The 18,956-nt window shown below is 42.3% G+C and overlaps 1 pseudogene; it reads left to right on the forward strand.

Annotated features, from left to right (window-relative positions):
• The first annotated feature begins 17,389 nt into the window (after positions 1-17,389).
• Positions 17,390-17,489, forward strand: LOC127088958 (uncharacterized; annotated as a pseudogene).
• The last annotated feature ends 1,467 nt before the right edge of the window (positions 17,490-18,956 follow it).

Here is an 18,956-nt window from a genome sequence, read left to right on the forward strand (position 1 = left end):
TCTGAACACCACATCCACTCGGGATTCTCATTCTTTTTTTGCTTTTCTTGAACCCCGAAAATTTTCTCTTCTTCTACCTGGTCCGAAAACCACTTCGGTCTGAACTCCGAAAAACTGGCCTGAATACCATAAGTGCTTCAACCTGATAGTCGGAAACTTCACTAATCACCACTCTAAGGGCAACACGTCAGAGGGTACACCTTCAACCAGACACTGACTGATGACTGGGAAGAAACTCGACGTTTACTGAACATCGGACAATGATGTTTACTGACACCAAAAAAAAGCTCGACCAGACATTAACCAATGACCGGGAGGAAACTCGATGTTTACAGGCACCGAACAATGATGTTGACATGACATCAAACAATGATGCGGACAGACATCAAACAATGATGCGGACAGACATCAAACAATGATGCGGACAGACATCAAACAATGATGCGGACAGACATCAAACAATGATGCGGACAGACATCAAACAATGATGCAGACAGACATCAAACAATGATGCAGACAGACATCAAACAATGATGCGGACAGACATCAAACAATGATGCGGACAGACATCAAACAATGATGCAGACAGACATCAAACAATGATGCAGACAGACATCAAACAATGATGCAGACAGACATCAAACAATGATGCGGACAGACATCAATCAATGATGCGGACAGACATCAAACAATGACGCAGACAGACATCAAACAATGATGCGGACAGACATCAATCAATGATGCGGACAGACATCAAACAATGATGCGGACAGACATCAAACAATGATGCGGACAGACATCAAACAATGATCGACCAAACACTTACTGATGTCTGGGAAGAAACGGTGGTTCCAAACTCACAATGCTGAACTCCTCGGAGCATCGTCTTCGCTGTCAGACAAAACCAAACCTCAAGCGGTAATCACGGCTTGAATCGCGCTGATCGCGTAACGTCTTCTGACTGTATCCCCATCTCTGTCCGACGGGAACATTTCCTCCAATATCGCACTACTGGGGAACATTGCTGATCTGACGTTGTGATGCTAATCTCCTCAGAGTAACATCTTCACCTTTGGTGAACCCCAAATCTTCAAGCGGTAACCACAGTTTGGGTTGCGTTGAATACATCCCTTTTCCATCTCCGTCCGACGGAAGGAGTCTTCTCCAGGGTCGTACCACTGGGACAATACCTGTGATCCAATCATGAGGCTATACTACTCGGAGTAACACTTTCATTTTCTGGCAAAATACCTCTCAAACAGTAACCACGGCTTGAGACTAGCTGACGTTTGCAATGATGCATGCTTGATTTCTTCTGCGTAATGCTCCATAATTATGGAAATGCTACGGGATTATTTACTTTTCTATGCAATATGCAATGCTTATTCTACATGATGAATGCATAAAAATATCCCCCTCAAGGGAATTTTCTGGGGAAAACGAGACTCTCTGCTGAGGAACTCGCCACTGCTCCGATTTCCACCCTGCCGGGGATAGCACTGCTGCTAGGAAATAGACAACCCTTGCTGGGGATACAGATCCTTTGCACCCAACCCTCTCGAGGACATGCTGGGGAATACCTCCTTTGCACCCCACCCTCTCGAGGACATGCTGGGGATACAGATCCTTCACTGCACTCTGTGGGAATACCACAGTCTTTGACTTGCTGGGGATATAGATCCCAACTCTGCTTTGGGAATCCTCACAGATACTCCCGCTGGAGAAATGAGCAATCTTCAACCTGCTGGGGGAATACCATCCAGACCCTGCTAGGGGAACGACAACTACTCCGCTGGGGAGGACCCAATCAATCCACATGTAGGATACCCTCGGCTGGGGATGCAGATATTCGTCTGCTACGGAAACTCGTTCAATCCACTGGTAGAATGAACACTGTTGGAGAGATATGTCATTGAAAAAAACCCGCTCCACTCGGGGAACTAGCTGGGGAAATAAGAAAAGTTGGCACAACACCTGTCGACTCATCGAACCAAGGTATCCACCTCCTAATCTCGCACCAGCTTTCCACTTTTGAGAACTCCCAGACTCGTCTGGACCTTTTCTGCTCCATCATCTTGCATTCCAAGTCGTTCCGCACTCGACGAGAGACGTACTCCTGGGATTTATACATAAATTTCAATTTTCCGACTTTGAAGAGTCTTCTTGATTAATTTCAATGGTCGTCGGGCGTCTCTCGTCGTCTCTCCGTTCCTCCTTCGTCCCTGATCGAACTCTGCGGGGAATTACAAACTTTCCAGTCTTCCGACTTTGAAGAGTCTTCTTGATTATCATCAAGGCTCGTCATACGTCGCAACGTCGCTTCGTCGTTTCTTCATACGTTCGTCCCTGATCGGACTCTCATGGGGATCTCCCTTGTCAAAGCTTCCACATCACAACCTGCAAGTGAGTGAAAAACATCTAACAGTTCCTGCAAAACAGATCGTTAGATAAAACCGTGCCCCAGGCGTGTCAAGATTTCAACACTTGGGTCACTCAACCTTCCAAATAAGATTTCAAGCTCTCAATCTTATAAACATGCATTGGAAGGGACCTGTATGTCTTAAAATGCAAGATTCTTTATCAAAAATTATCTGGATGTTTTTGCAATCAAAGCGGTAATGAAAAACAAAAACAGAATCATTTGACTGAATATGCATTTTATTGATTGGAAAAGTGTGTGGCTCAAATGAGCAATACAAAAGGAATCAATTCCTGAAAAGAGGTAATTGCGCTCAAAAGGAAAAATCTATCCTAATGGCAATGTGAAACCCGTGATCTCGTCGAGTTCCAACTCGGTTACACCCCATATGTCCTCAGACTCTCCATGCTTTCTGCCTTCTGAACAAGATGATTCTGATCGATCCCTACCAGATATTCTCCATGATGCCTTAACCAAAACGCAAACAATCATGCTAGACGCAGTTGTTCGTTTCAATCCCTCTTTTGCCTGGACCTCCCTCTCGGGTTTTCAGTCCACCGGGATACCCCTTTTTGCCCAAGTCGCCTTTTCAGGTTTTCGACTTGCCGGGTGTACATCTTTTCATTCATATCCCTAACTTTTGCCCGAACCTTTCTTTCTGTTTTTGGTTCGCCAGGATGCCCATTTTTGCCTGGACTATTTTATTCTTTTCGTCCAACGGGTCTCTTTATACGAAGTATTTTTTACCTGCGTCCGCATTCACAGGGGATGGAAAATCCTCACCATCCCTGGTCGTCAACAACAAGGCTCCGCCAGAGAAAACCTTCTTGACCACGAATGGACCTTCATAATTCGGTGTCCACTTGCCCCTTCGATCGTTTTGAGAAGGAAGGATCCTTTTCAGCACCATATCACCCACGTGATACACCCGAGGTCGCACCTTCTTGTCAAAAGCACGCTTCATCCTTTGCTGGTACAACTGCCCATGACAGATGGCTGCTAGCCTCTTTTCCTCCGATCAGGCTCTCCGAGTGAGAAAGGCATTTGCCCCAGTAGACGTACGTATCGCGGTACGGTACCCCGGATACCAGCTTCGGCCTCAGCCACCATCGTTGATGCATTCCATCGTGCCCCGGGAAGCACTACCTCATCCACCTTATCCTCCCCATCAGACATCAGAACCCGTTCGGATTCGGGGTCAGGCCCCTCCTCCGGGATCGGTCACTCTCAATCCTTCGATTGGAGCACCTCGAGATGTCCTCATCAGGGAACTCAAACTTCATCGGTTGATAACCCTTAATGGGTTGCTGAGCGACGTAATCAGACAATACACTCCTTGATTGCTTTCTGAGAGCATCACAAATCAGTAAACATTACTTTGCTCCTCTCGCAACCCGTCCGGTCAATGTTGGCTTCTCAAACCCATACTTGATCAGATCCATCTTGGAAATCCACAAAGTGGTATGAACCAGCATACACTGTCTCAGTCGGCGAGCAGCCTATGCCAAAGTACAGCAAGTTTTCTCGAACGGTGAATGTACTGCTTCACAGTCGATAAACTTTTTGCTAAGGTAAATTGCATGCTCTTTTCGACAAGACTTGTCATGCTGACCCAATACACCTCGTAGACCCCTTGAAGGCCGTCGAGTACAGATTTGACAATTGCTCCTTCCACAAAGGTATCAGAATCAAAGGTCCCTGCAACTTATTCTTTTATTTTTTCCAATGCCCCTTGGCAATCATTATCCACCTGACCGTTTGATCTTTTCTTTTCAACATTTTGAATATGGATTTACACGTGGTTGTCAGATGAGATATGAACCATGACAGATAGTTCAATCTTTCCAAGAAACCACGAACCTACTCTTTTCTTTTTCTCGGTCCAGGCGTTTTTTTTTTATTTATTATTTCTTTTTTTAGCAGGATCAACCTCGATTCCCTTCTTACAATAAACCCCAACGATTTACCGGATCGCACTCCGATAGTGCACTGATTCGAATTCAACCTCAGCTTGAATTACCTCAACCATCCAACCGACTTGCCCCGGTCTGCCAGGTGCCCCACTTCTGCTCGGGACTTTACTATCATGTCATAGCAATCGATGTCAAGATGAGTCATATCATGAAACAAAGTCGCCACCATTCACTGGTAAGTGGCATCGGCGTTCTGCTTCTTGAGAGGACAGTCTTCTCTCTGTGGTGGCTTGAGCATAATGACATCAACATCCGACCCTGACAGATCCGGTTGAAACATTCACATGCTCTTTCAACAAGCCTACCATCCTGCTTTCTACTCGCCTCGGAAACGGCGCGGATTTTCACTTCCTTCCTGACCTCGGCGGTGCTTGGAATAACCATCTCAATCCGCTCTTCAGGCGGCTGAATCACCTTCTCCTCTTGTTTTAGCAATCTGGCCAATCCCTGCAGATCACAATCTTCTTCGTCTTCTTCTTCAGCAAGATAGATCAGTTTGTCGAAGTCATATGAGGGGTAACCGAATTGTTATCAATAAGATCCGGAGACTTATTTTTTAATTCGGGACGAGACAAATCAAAAAAGAAAAATGAAAACAAACATTGCCATTTTTATTTGTTTTTAAACTGCAAAAATAAAGGAAAAACAGGGAACACCGTTTTTTGACTGAAAAACATCCATTTATTAATGATGCAGAAATGCAAATTTAAACATGAGGTGGCCCTTACAATGGACCATTACGTGTCGGGCAACACGTATGGCTTTCATGCAAATAAACTGAAAACAAGAAATATTACTCTTCCAGATGAGTGTCAGTGCTGATCTCTTTAAGCCTTCGAGTTTTGGACTTCCATCCCTGGTACGCACGGCTTTATCCAACCATCAAACTTGCAGTTACCATCAGTCTCTTCACCCATCACACAGGCGTGATCCGAATCTTCAGCAATTGCACTCACCATTGCCTGACCATGTGCTGGCATGGGATTAGCATTAACATTCGGTGACGGCGCAAAATTGATAGCCTTGGAGTCCACCAGGTCCTGGACAACATTCTTGAATGCTCTACAGCCCTCAATGTTATGCCCCGGTGTACCAGAATGAAATTCACACCGGGCGTTCTCATCATAGTTAGGAGGCCTCTGATCTGATCTCATCGGAACCATCGCCCTTGGCTGAACCAACCCAAGATCCATCAGCTTTTTGAACAGAACAGCATATGTCACGGGCGGCTTGTCAAAATGGCGATCAACCCCTTTTCCTCTCATCTGGTACCCGGCTCTCTGTTGAGGTGGCTGACGTTGCTGCCGGACTGACTGATTACCAGCAGGAATGGTTACTGCAGCAGTGTGCTGGTAGTAACGATCCCTACCGTGTCCTCCCTGGGCATACACAGCACTTGATTCACCCTCGTGCTTGCGCTGACCGTTCCCGAATGGCTTCTTCGATCCTGATGCCGAAGCATTACCTTGTATCTTCCCCATTTTCAGCCAACTTTCAATTCGCTCACCCGCCACCACAATATCAGCAAAGTTGGTGACGGGACAACCCACCATTCTCTCGGCAAAAACCCCTTGCAGGGTACCCATGAATAAATCGGACATCTCCCGATCCACCAAAGGAGGTTGAACTCTGGCAGCCAACTCCCTCCATCTTTGCGCATACTCTTTAAACCCTTCGCTTGACTTCTGAAACATACCCTGCAGCTGGGTACGACTCGGGGCCATATCAGCATTGAACTGATACTGTTTAAAGAATGCATCTCCAAGATCTTGCCAGCTTTTGACGTCAGCAGATTTCAGCTTGGTGTACCACTCCAGGGATCCTCCGGACAGACTGTCCTGGAAAAAATACATCCAGAGCTTCTGATCTGTTGTATACGCAGAAATCTTGCGAACAAAAGCTTGAAGATGGGTTTCAGGGCAAGAACTCCCATTGTATTTGTCAAATGCAGGCGCCTTGAATTTCTGTGGGATCACAATCCCCTCCACCAGCCCCATGTTAGACATATTCACCACTCCGGGCGTGGCATAGCTCTCGAGCACCTTTATCTTCTCAGCCAGCAGCTGGATCTCCTTGTTCTGAGGTGGAGCACTGTAGGGAACGAACGGTTCGTTCTGCATCGAGAACTGATCAGCCTCTCGGTCCTCCTCTCTATCATTATCAAACCCGTAGAATGGAGGCACAAAATTATCCTTCAGATTCTGCCCCGGTTGGCCACCAGCACCAGCATTATTCACCACACCAACAGTTTCTCTTTTTTCACCGTCTCTGGATCTGCCCAGCCCCTGATTGGAGACACCATCCAGATTAACAACACTGTTAGCAGCTGAAGCCCGCTCGAGCTTTTCGACCTTATCTGCCAGAGCTTTCTGACCAACTGCAAAGCCTTGCATGATGTTGATCAGCTCATTCATCTTGTCCTTCAGCTCGAGAATATCTGTGTTTGGGAGTTCCATGAGTCTGGGTGTATTTCTTCTGGTGAAATATCTGTGAGGTCGAGTTGAGTGCAAGGGTACAGTTCTACGAGCACGAGCAATGGTTCCTGAAACAGACAAGCACGTTAGAACCCGACACCTGCAAAACAGCAAACAGGTTAATATGCATGAATGCAACGTCCATCCATATGAGGAACACTTTGTCTCTTGATTTTGGTTTCATCGAGACAAATAATATTTCATCAATAACATTCTGACATCCGAATGTCTCTCAACCAGATTCTCAATCCATAATATTCCCCATATGGCTAGACTCAGGTTTGATGCGGAAGAATGCAAGATGTGATGATGCAGATGTATGAGTGCACTGGGCCATCCTCCAAGTCATCTGATCATCTGTTGCTCTGAACCACAGCCCTGATCTCTGAACTGATCATAACCATCTGAGGAATAAACAATCACAATTCTGACCCATTGGTTCCGAAATAAACGGAAGACAGATACATCATCATCATCATCATCAGTCTCTGAGCAGACACATCACCACCATCTGAATCGGCCCGGGGAATCCTGAAATAAACGGATCCCCACTGATAAATATCTCGGCCCGGGGAATCCTGAAATAAACGGATCCCCGCTGATAAATCACGGACAGCACTCCGGCGTCACAGCGATAATAACCATAAATCCGACTTATAAATATGTCTCTGCATCACGGGTCAAAAGTCACCATCTGAGCTCATCTGATTATGCATCTGAAAGATTCACCCTCCCCTCACAGGTAAATTCTAATCAGGTCACCCTAAGGCGGATAATAGTCTCGACAATCGGGCAGAGATACTCAATGGGTTTGCCCTTTCGGGTGTGCCATTGTAGCTCTCTTAAAATCGTCTAAACCAAAGATCCGGGAATGATCGGTCACCAGAGTCAACAGCTCAGAAGCAGTAACTAAGCCACCGTGAAATGTTCCACAATGGAAAGCACTATCGACTGAACCTCGTCCGGCTTGTGGTATGTCACGTCGCAACATCATGCCCAACCGACATGTGAGGTACGCGAGACCCACACTAATCCTAGGTGTACACTCGGGCCTGGGTTTTAGCCCCACTCAGAACACCCACCCCAAACAACAGAACCACCTGCAGAGGAAGATGGCAACATGACAGTAATGATGCATGCAAGTATTTAATGCACATATATACATGGGTTAGAATAATAAATGCAATAAATAACACACAACAAGCAACCCAAACCAATCCTAAAACGCTAGGAAGGACTCGCTTAGGGACGATGGACCAGCATAGGTCTACATCAGAGAAATCCCCAGCAGAGTCGCCAGCTGTCGCATCCGCGAAAAATCAACCGGCGAGCCTAAAAATAAAACACACAGAGCCGCCACTAAACGTTATTTATCCCAAGATAGGGAAAGGAAACGCTCAGAGAAACCTGGAAAGACATGGTCTCGCGACCAGAGAGAAAAGGTTCGGGAGTCGGTTACGCGAGGGGAAGGTATTAGCACCCCTCACGTCCTAGGTACTCCTAGGGATCCACGTTCTAAAATAAAGAAAAGGTTGCTAAACATCACACACACACACGGGGAACGCAGGTGGGGTTAAGAGAAGGGAGCTCGATAAGGTATCGCACCTTAGGCCTACATATCTTGTCTGGAACAAGAATCAGAGCCACTGTAGTTCGGCTTACGCACGCCAAACAACACAAAAAGCACAAACAAACAAGCAAGGGTGGCAAACATGGAGCCCGACAACCACTGGATGGAATTATGTCGGCATCCGAACCAAAACACACTCAAATGGGCAAACATGGAGCCCGACAGCCAATCCTGGGCTTATGTCAGCATCCGAACCCAAACAATCGATAGCATACAACAAACAAACATACAAACACACGCAAAAAAGAAAAAAAGGCGCCCGGAGTGGTCTCGCACGACCACCTGCCTACATACCTCGTCTGGCACGAGGATCAGGGCGATGTAGTTCCCCTGAAAGGGACTAAATTGCTAACCAGAAACCGGGGAAGATACACAACTAGGGAGCTGAGACTCGAGCCTAATGTTGTCATGCATCGTTCACCTAAGTTCGGTTTTCTATCCTACTTGCATAAACAAGCCTATCCTAACCAGGAAAGAAGCTAGCACACAAGCATACAATCACATATCAAATGAGAACAGGCATCTCAAACAAGCATGTCAATCAGATATCCACGTAGCATGCACTATAGCCAAACAAGGGGCTCACACAATAGGTTTGACTGCCTCAGCAAGTCGTCTGTACAGGCTGGATTCGCTCTTAACCTTGCCATTACGAGGCTAAGGTGAAGCAGATGAAGAGGTGAAGTGAGGATCAGACCTCACAGCTCATATCCCTAACCAGGGAGAGCTGACAAATGAGCATGGGTCCAGAATAGGGGAACCCTTCTATACTCGATGACTCTGACTCAATGTGCACTGCACAGGATCTTGGGCTTTTGATCTCAATGCTACAACCATGTAATGGGAGCAAGGAGAAGACTCACTGAATAGTGGGGGACAGGTTGCTTGTCCCTACCTTCCACCAATTGCCTTACTTGAAGGACTTTTCCTGCTTGGGCTTAAAAATAAACATACACAAGCATTGCCTCTTAAGGAGGACTTCAGACATTTATTTGCCCGGCCCGGTAACAGCCGGGTCTCCAGACTACATGAAGTAAGAAGGTTATACCTCAAATGCAAGTTGCTTAAGCAAAGCAAAGCAATAGTTCACAAGGAACTGAGCAACTAAAGTACCTGGAAGCAATCAAACTCAGTCAGTACTCAAGCAGACAAACTGTAAACAACAAGTGTACAATCAATCAGTTTAAACAAACTATGCACAACACAAGGCAAGCTCAAAGCTCAAGCCTAAAGCTCCACAACCTACAAAACAATGTTATATTAGTGTACAAACATCAACAACACCAATTAAAATTGATTTGGATCATTCTCCATGTGCATTATGCTTTTGGTCCTGAAAAATCAAGCAAATATTAGCAACTAGACCACTAGGCCAAGCCTAGGGTCCAAAAGCAAGAAAAAACTTAAAACAGCAAGGTATCCACCATCCAACATCAAATTATCATCAAACAAAAGCAAACATCATTGGTCTCATGTTTATATCATCCATTATGTTCAATTCATGCACAAAACAATCCAAATGGGCTCAAATGAAGCACCAAGCATACAAACAGAACTATTGCATTCAATTCCATATCAAAACACATCCAAAAATTCTCAAATTAATTACACCTAAACAGGGGTCAATCAAGGTCTACCATGTCAAATTTGAGCTTAATTGGGCAAATGAAACCATGTCAATGAAAATCCACAAAAACAGACACAATTACATGCTTCAATTCACACCATCAATGCATACATCCAATTCAAAAATTCATATCTCATTGAAAACAAAAAAGAAATGGATGAGACTAAAACAGGGATGTTATACAATGTGTCTAGTTCATGCATATCAAATTTCATGGCCATACAATACAATGTGAGGATTTCCCAATCAATCTACCAACCTATGTCACATGGACTTGCAAATTTAATCACCAGAAATGAAAAATCAAGATTAAATTGAAAATGCAATGAAAAATTCTACAAAAATTCATACAACATCCTAACATATCAACAATTCACCATGCAAAATTTCAGCCAATTCCAACATGCATAGGTCATCCAATTAAATTCAACAAGTTGACATCAAGAGGTGTGACACAAATTGTCACACCTAAGTTCCAGAATTTGCTGCTCTCTAACCAGGTATCAAAAATTCATGAAATTTACATATAAATAATCCTCAATGAGTCAAGAACCACCACAAAAATTTTCAGCCATTTATTTTATGATATGAGTATTTCATGACCAAATTGCCAAAATGTATCAAAATGTGACATACATTAGAAAAGCCTATGCCAAATAAAATATTTGCCAAGCACAACTTTGACCAATAGGTCAAAAAAATCCTACACAAGTCAACAAAGTCAAGGAAAAAATCTCCATATTTTTAGGAATTTTCTACTATTTTTTATGGATTTTTTAATGGTGTTATCAATTTTCTAAATAATTAAAATGAATTACTTAAATTACAATGGCATATTTGTAATTTTCAGTGGCGGGAGCGGGAAACTCCCAGTTCGAAAATTCAAACGCTTTTTTGGATCTACAGCGTGTTTCTTCATCTCTTTCGTCCAGAACTTTTCCAGAAAATTGAAAAAATGATGAACAACAAAACTTCATGAAAATTAGCAAGCTTATAGTCGTTTTAACCGTCTAACCACGAGGAACACGAATATCACATTATTACATCCTAATTGTTCCTAAATCAACCAAATCGAAGCACTTAGGGTTTGCATTCATAACTTCAATTCAAGATTTCGTGAGCTACAGGCAATCATTTGCAATTCTAAAACTATCACAATGCTCCACGTAACATGCTCTCTCTAACGCATATGATTATTGGACAAATGGTGAGATTCGAAAAACCTTCATACCTGGAATGGCAGTCTTGAAATCAATGCTTTTAGAGCTCCATTTGTCAAAACAGCAACAGTAGAGGGATAGGGAAGGTGAATGCTATGCTCCGTTTCAATTTCTTCCACTCCTAGTGCGCACAGTTTGGATTTGCCATTGATGAGGTGAAATTGGACAGTCACGATACAGTGCTCTTCTTCCTCCAATCTCCCAAAACAGTCCTAGCACATGATGATACAAATCCAAAGCAAAAAGAATTTTGAGATTTGGTTGAAGGATGAGGAAGATTGATGAAATTGAAGATTTGGTGTTCTTGATCAATCTTGAGAGAATGAAGAAATTTCAGATCCAATCTTGGTAATTGTGAGAGTCTGTTATGATTATGAAGATGATTAAGTTTATATATGGTAGCTTAATCCATCACTAATCATGTTAATTAGCATTTTGGCATAATTAGTGAAATTGCAATTTTGCAAATGGAGGGTAAAATGGTCAATGCACTATGACAGCTAGTGCCAGCTGTTTTGACAGCTCAAGCAATCCCCAAATGACATATGTGATGTGTAGAAACTTGTTTCATTCCAATTGGTGGAGTATTTCTCAATTTCACCTTGTGTATGCAAAATATCCAATTTTGACCATTTCATTTTCCAAGCCAAAATCCAATTTACATGCCTTAGCCATGAAATGAATATTCAAACACACTTAAAATGCCATTCCTGAGGTGTTGGAAAAAGTCCCATTCAAAAATTCCAATTATTTTGACATTTGGACAATTTTGCCCCTGGTCCAATTCAGCTGTCCAGTTGAAAAGTGACTTTTTGCCTTGGCCATTTTTGGGAAAATCCAATGATGCACCCTCAAAGTACATGTCAAATGGAGTTTGTGCATATAAAGAACTTGCAATTTGGACAAAGTATGTGGTGGTTATGGCCTCCTGATTACGGGTCTTTTCTGAAATTCACTGAGCCCTATTTTGCAAACCGTACATTGGATTTTCAAGTTCTTGGACTTTTTGGAAAGGTGAGAACAAGATCTACATCTGTCATGTTGAACAATTTTTCATTTGAAGCTTCCTTGGACATCTGTTTTTAAGGTCAAAAACTTTCCATTTTTGGAAACTTCAGTTACAAGTCACTTGCTATTTTTGGCAGTTTTTGTCCTGACCTGATTTTCTTCAATTTTAAGCTTTGAGATGTCATTTAACACTTGTTCCAACATGAATGAAGTGTGTCTAACTCATTTCCACCTCCAAATTCACCAGATCATGTACAGTTGACCACAGTCGACTTTTCATCTGACAGATGAATCTGGCAATGCATAGATCAATTTGAACCCCAATTTCCAAATGAAATAGCTCAAGGGTGAAACCCTAGACTCAATAAGCACAAAATAATCATATAATGAACCCCATAACCATCATAAACCCCATCTCCTGATCATGCCCTGAATGGCCCAATGCAACTGATTAGGGTTGACCAGTGGTCAAAACCCTAATCTCAAGGAATAAGCTTTAACACCTGATCCTTCTGATGATAACCAACCATGATGATGATGATGTATCATTGTAGTCAAGATGAAGACCAATATCCATTGAGAATCATAAAACCCTAATTCACAGCCCAATCCTCAGATGGCCCATGATCAGTCAATAAACCCTAGGCTTGCACCCTCTGACTTCCTATCTCCTGATTAAGACTTGGGAAGATGGCTTGCACAATGTAACCACATGATATGCAATATGCAATGCCTAATGACCTAAAATGATATGCAACATGTTAATGCTAGTCCCAAGAGAGGAGGGCAAATTTTGAGGTGTTACAGGTATGCCCACAAGGCTTCTGGTAATTTCAATGACCAATCTTTCCTTGAAGTGGCGACCGTTTTTTCTAGTATTTGCTTGATTTCTCTGTTAGATACTTCCACTTGTCCACTGGTTTGAGGGTGGTAAGGTGTTGCTATCCTATGTCTCACTCCATATTTAAGTAGTAGTTTTTCGAGTACCTTGGATATAAAGTGTGATCCACCATCACTGACTACTATTCTTGGGGTGCCAAATCTCAGAAATATTATATTTTTAAAGAGTCTAGTTACTACTCGGGTGTCATTGGTTGGAGAAGCTATAGCTTCGATCCACTTTGATACGTAGTCAACTGCCACGAGTATGTATTTGTTACCGAAAGAGGATGGGAAAGGTCCCATGAAGTCTATCCCCCACACGTCGAAAATCTCTACTTCCAAAATACCTTTTTGTGGCATCTCGTCGCGTCTAGATATGTTTCCCGTGCGTTGACATCTGTCACACTCCTTAATAGCCGCATGTACGTCCTTCCATATAGTTGGCCAATAAAAGCCAGCTTGTAGGATTTTAGAGCAGGTCTTGGATGTACTTGTGTGTCCACCATAAGGAGCGGAGTGGCAGTGTTGGATTATATTTCCTACCTCTTCTTCGGGTATACATCGACGGAAAATACCATCGGGGCCTCTTTTGAAAAGTAAGGGATCATCCCAGTAATAGTGTTTTATGTCGTGGAAGAATCGTTTCTTCTGCTGGTAAGATAAAGTAGGTGGAACTATTCCGGCAGCTAAATAATTGACTAGATCAGCGTACCATGGTGTGACAGATATAGCTAAGGTGGTTTCTACTTGTATGTCGGAGTTGTTCTCTTCCAAAGTAGCTATAAGTTTGTCGTACGAGAAATCATCATTAATTGATGTTCTTTCCGGTTCAAGGTTCTCAAGTCTAGAGAGGTGGTCTGCTACTACGTTTTCAGTTCCTTTCTTGTCCTTGATTTCTAAGTCGAATTCTTGTAGCAACAAGATCCATCTTAGGAGTCTAGGTTTAGCATCTTTTTTTGTTAAAAGGTACCTGATAGCAGCGTGATCGGTATAAACTATTATTTTGGCTCCTACCAAGTAAGAACGAAATTTATCCAGCGCAAATACCACTGCTAGGAGTTCTTTCTCGGTTGTGGCATAATTCATTTGCGCTTCATCCAGGGTTCTGCTAGCGTAATATATAACGTGAAGCTTTTTATCCTTTCTTTGTCCTAGAACAGCACCTACAGCATAGTCACTGGCATCGCACATTATTTCGAATGGTTCATTCCAGTCTGGTGTCTGCATAATGGGTGCTGAGATCAATGCTTGTTTAAGAGTTTGAAATGCTTTTAAACAGTTATCGTCGAATATGAATTCAGCATCTTTCATCAACAGTCCGGTTAAGGGTTTAGTTATCTTAGAGAAGTCTTTGATGAATCGTCGGTAAAAACCGGCGTGTCCTAAAAAGCTTCGTACTTCTCTCACGGTTCTTGGGGGTTGAAGATTTTCGATTACCTCTATCTTGGCTTTGTCTACTTCAATTCCTCTGTTCGAGATGATGTGTCCTAAAACAATTCCTTCTTGTACCATAAAGTGGCACTTTTCCCAATTAAGTACTAAGTTTACTTTTACACATCGCTCAAGAACTCTTTCTAGGTTTTCAAGGCATTCTTCGAAACTTTGTCCGTATACAGAAAAGTCATCCATAAATACTTCCATGATGTTTTCGAGAAAGTCGGCGAATATTGCCATCATGCATCTTTGAAAAGTTGCAGGGGCATTACACAGACCAAACGGCATTCGTCTATAAGCGAAGGTGCCAAAAGAGCATGTGAATGTTGTCTTTTCTTGGTCATCAGGGTGAATTGGTATTTGAAAGAAGCCTGAATAACCGTCTAGATAACAGAAATGTGAATGTTTTGCTAATCGTTCTAACATTTGGTCAATGAATGGTAAAGGGAAATGATCTTTTCGGGTTGCTTTGTTTAGTTTCCTATAATCAATGCACATTCTCCATCCCGATTCGATTCGTTTAGTTATAGTTTCTCCTTTTTCGTTTTCAATAACGGTTATGCCTCCTTTCTTTGGTACAACGTGTACAGGACTGACCCATTTGCTATCGGATATAGGATATATAATACCTGCTTCCAATAACTTGGTTATTTCTTTCTTTACTACCTCACTTAGGATCGGATTTAGTCTTCTCTGGTGTTCCCTAGAGGTTTTACAGTCTTCTTCTAACATGATGCGGTGCATACAAATAGAAGGGCTTATTCCTTTAAGATCGGTGATGTGATATCCTAGTGCGGTTGGATATTTTCTTAAGATATGTAGGAGTTTTTCTGTTTCGAGTCTTCCTAGATCTGCATTAACTATCACAGGTCGTTCAAGTTCTAAGTCTAGGAATTCATATCTCAGATTTTTGGGAAGTGTTTTCAAATCAGGGGTTGGTTTGTTAAGACACTGCGTAGGATCCGGTGTTATTGCTAGGCATTGTTTAGATTTGTCCTCTAAAAGATAGTCTGATGATTTGTCTTCTCCTGACTCTGCTTCTTTTATGCATTCATCGATGATATCCATGAAGTAACATGTATCTTCTATTGCAGGTGCTTTCAAGAATTGGGAAAGAATGAATTCAATTTTCTCTTCACCTACTTCGAAGGTGAGTCGTCCTCGTTTTACGTCTATGATTGCACCGGCAGTTGCTAAGAATGGTCTTCCTAGTATAATAGGTGTAGTATCATCTTCTCTAATGTCCATAATTGTGAAGTCAGTGGGAATGTAAAACTGACCTATGCGTACGGGAACGTTTTCAAGGATTCCTACAGGATATTTGATGGAACGATCTGCTAATTGCACAAACATTTTGGTCGGTCTTAATTCTCCCATTTCCAGTTTCTTACATATGGATAAAGGCATAACGCTAATTCCGGCTCCTAAATCGCATAAGGCTTTGTCGATGACAAATTTTCCTATGTGACAGGGTATAGAGAAACTACCCGGATCCTTGAGTTTAGGGGGCATGTTTTGGATTATAGCGCTACATTCGGCAGGGAGTGTAACGGTTTCGCTATCCTCAAGTTTCCTCTTATTAGAAAGAATTTCTTTTAAGAATTTAGCATATGAGGGCATCTGCGTAATAGCTTCGGTAAACGGAATTGTAACGTTTAATTGTTTAAGGAGATCAACAAATTTTCTAAATTGGCCTACATCTTTGGTTTTAACAAGCCTTTGAGGGTAGGGTATGGGTGGTTTGTAAGGTGGTGGAGGTACATAAGGTTCCTTCTTTTCTAGGGTTTCCTTATTACTCTCTTCCTTTTCCTTAGGTTCACTTTCCTCAGTTGATTTCTTAGGGTTTTGGTTTTCTATCCTTGGGTCAGACGGTCCTTCCACTTCCGTTCCACTTCTTAATATAATTGCATGAGCTTGGCTTCTCGGATTAGGTTGGGGCTGTCCAGGGAATGTACCAGTTGGTGCAGCAGTAGGTGCTTGTTGTTGAGCTACTTGAGATATTTGCGTTTCCAGCATTTTGTTATGGGTAGCCAAGGCATCTACTTTGCTTGCTAGTTGTTTAAGTTGTTCGCCAGTGTGTATGTTCTGGTTTAAGAAATCTTTATTGGTTTGTTGTTGGGATGCTATAAAGTTTTCCATCATGATTTCCAAGTTGGATTTTCTAGGGGTATTATTGTTAGGATTCGGTTTCTGATATCCCGGAGGTATAGATGGGGCTTGATTTGGAGACTGTCCAGGTGCGTATAAAGCATTATTACTCTTATATGAAAAGTTTGGATGGTTCTTCCAATTTGGGTTATAGGTATTCGAGTAGGGGCTTCCTTGAGCATAGTTTACTTGCTCTGCTTGGATTCCAGTCAAGAGTTGACATTCCGCAGGAGTGTGGCCTTGGATTCCACAGACCTCGCAATTCTGAGTTATAGCAACCACGGCGGATGGAGGTGATACGTTTAAACTTTCAATTTTCTGGACCAAAGCATCCACTTTTGCATTAACGTGATCAAGGTTACTTATCTCGTACATGCCAGTTTTCGGTTGAGGTTTTTCCACCGTTGTTCGTTCGGTTCCCCACTGATAGTGATTTTGGGCCATGCTCTCGATAAGCTGGTAAGCATCAGCATAAGGTTTGTTCATTAGTGCACCACCTGCAGCGGCGTCTATTGTTAACCTTGTGTTGTATAAGAGACCATTATAAAATGTGTGAATTACTAACCAGTCTTCCAAACCATGGTGTGGGCAAAGTCTCATCATGTCTTTGTATCTTTCCCATGCTTCGAAAAGAGATTCGTTGTCTTTCTGTTTAAATCCGTTTATCTGGGCTCTTAACATAGCTGTTTTGCTTGGCGGAAAATATCGGGCAAGAAAAACTTTCTTCAACTCGTTCCATGTGGTGACTGAGTTGGAAGGAAGTGATTGAAGCCATCTTCTAGCGCTATCTCTTAATGAGAAAGGAAAAAGACGAAGTCGAATTGCCTCTGAAGTGACACCATTAGCTTTAACAGTATCAGCGTATTGGACAAATACGGATAAATGAAGGTTTGGATCTTCGGTAAGATTTCCAGAGAATTGGTTCTGTTGCACAGCTTGCAACAGCGAAGGTTTAAGTTCGAAGTTGTTTGCTTCGATTGCGGGCGGAGCAATACTTGAATGCGGTTCATCTTGCGATGGAGCGGCGTAATCTCTAAGAGCACGAGCTGGTTCTGCCATCTCGGGTATCGAAGGAAAAATGTTTTTGAGATCAGGAAGGTCTATAGGAGGGAGATTGTTTTCAGCACGATATTCCCGAATTCGTCGTAAGACTCGGAGATATAGTTCGATATCGTTGATTCGTAAATAGAGCGGTTCGCCTTGAGAGCGAGTGCGTGGCATACAAATCAACGAAAGAAAGAATAGAAGAAAAAGAAACCTTAGTCTCTACAGCGTAACGGAAGAGTTACGATATCGATTAAATAGAAGTCCCCGGCAACGACGCCAAAAACTTGATCGCTCGACTGTGAGTGTCGAGAATGGGATACAAACTGCAAGTGCACAGTTCTATCGCGTAGTTTTAAAAGATATCGATCCCACAGGGACTTATGAATCGATATACCGTTATCTAAGGTTACTACGTAAATCTAAGGTGAAAATGTTTGATTGTTTGGGGAAAAACTAAGAGCTAAACTAAGATCTAGATTAAATATTAATAAAACGGATATCGGTGTGTAGTTCGTCAAAACTAGGGAATCAAGTCTTTGTCGGTTTCTTGGTTTTAAAATGAATCGTTTCAGTTAACTTTATTGGTTAAAGGTTTTATCTCAAACTCTCGCTCTGTTGAATAAACCATGATTTTATATTAATGTAGCTGTCACTTATAATTAAGTCAAAAACCATATTTTGAAAACAATAAAGTTGCAGAAACTCTTTTTAAGAAAACACTGACCGTTTTAAACACCCTTATCTCAAACTCTCGCTCTGTTGACTTAGGTTATATAATCAAATCCAAATGCTTAACTCTCGTCCTCACATTCAATCTTTAAAAATACTTTTTGGAAAAGGTCAGAATTTAATTAACTCTAAAACTTGCTCTCGCCCTGATCTAGAATTAATGCCTAACTTACACTGTCCAGTTAAAATCTCAAACTCTCGCTCTATTGATTTTAACTTCTTTATGTCCTTTACTTCTGTAAAAAATCTTGTTATTAAACCTGTAAGTTGAGACCGTAAAAAAGATTGATTTTAATTTTAAGTTTAGATAGACCGACTCAGTCTTGATCCCTTATTCTGCTTACTTTACATACCGATACCTAGGC

This window comes from Lathyrus oleraceus, chromosome 5 (assembly GCF_024323335.1).
Source record: "Lathyrus oleraceus cultivar Zhongwan6 chromosome 5, CAAS_Psat_ZW6_1.0, whole genome shotgun sequence".
Classification (NCBI taxonomy): Eukaryota; Viridiplantae; Streptophyta; class Magnoliopsida; order Fabales; family Fabaceae; genus Lathyrus; species Lathyrus oleraceus.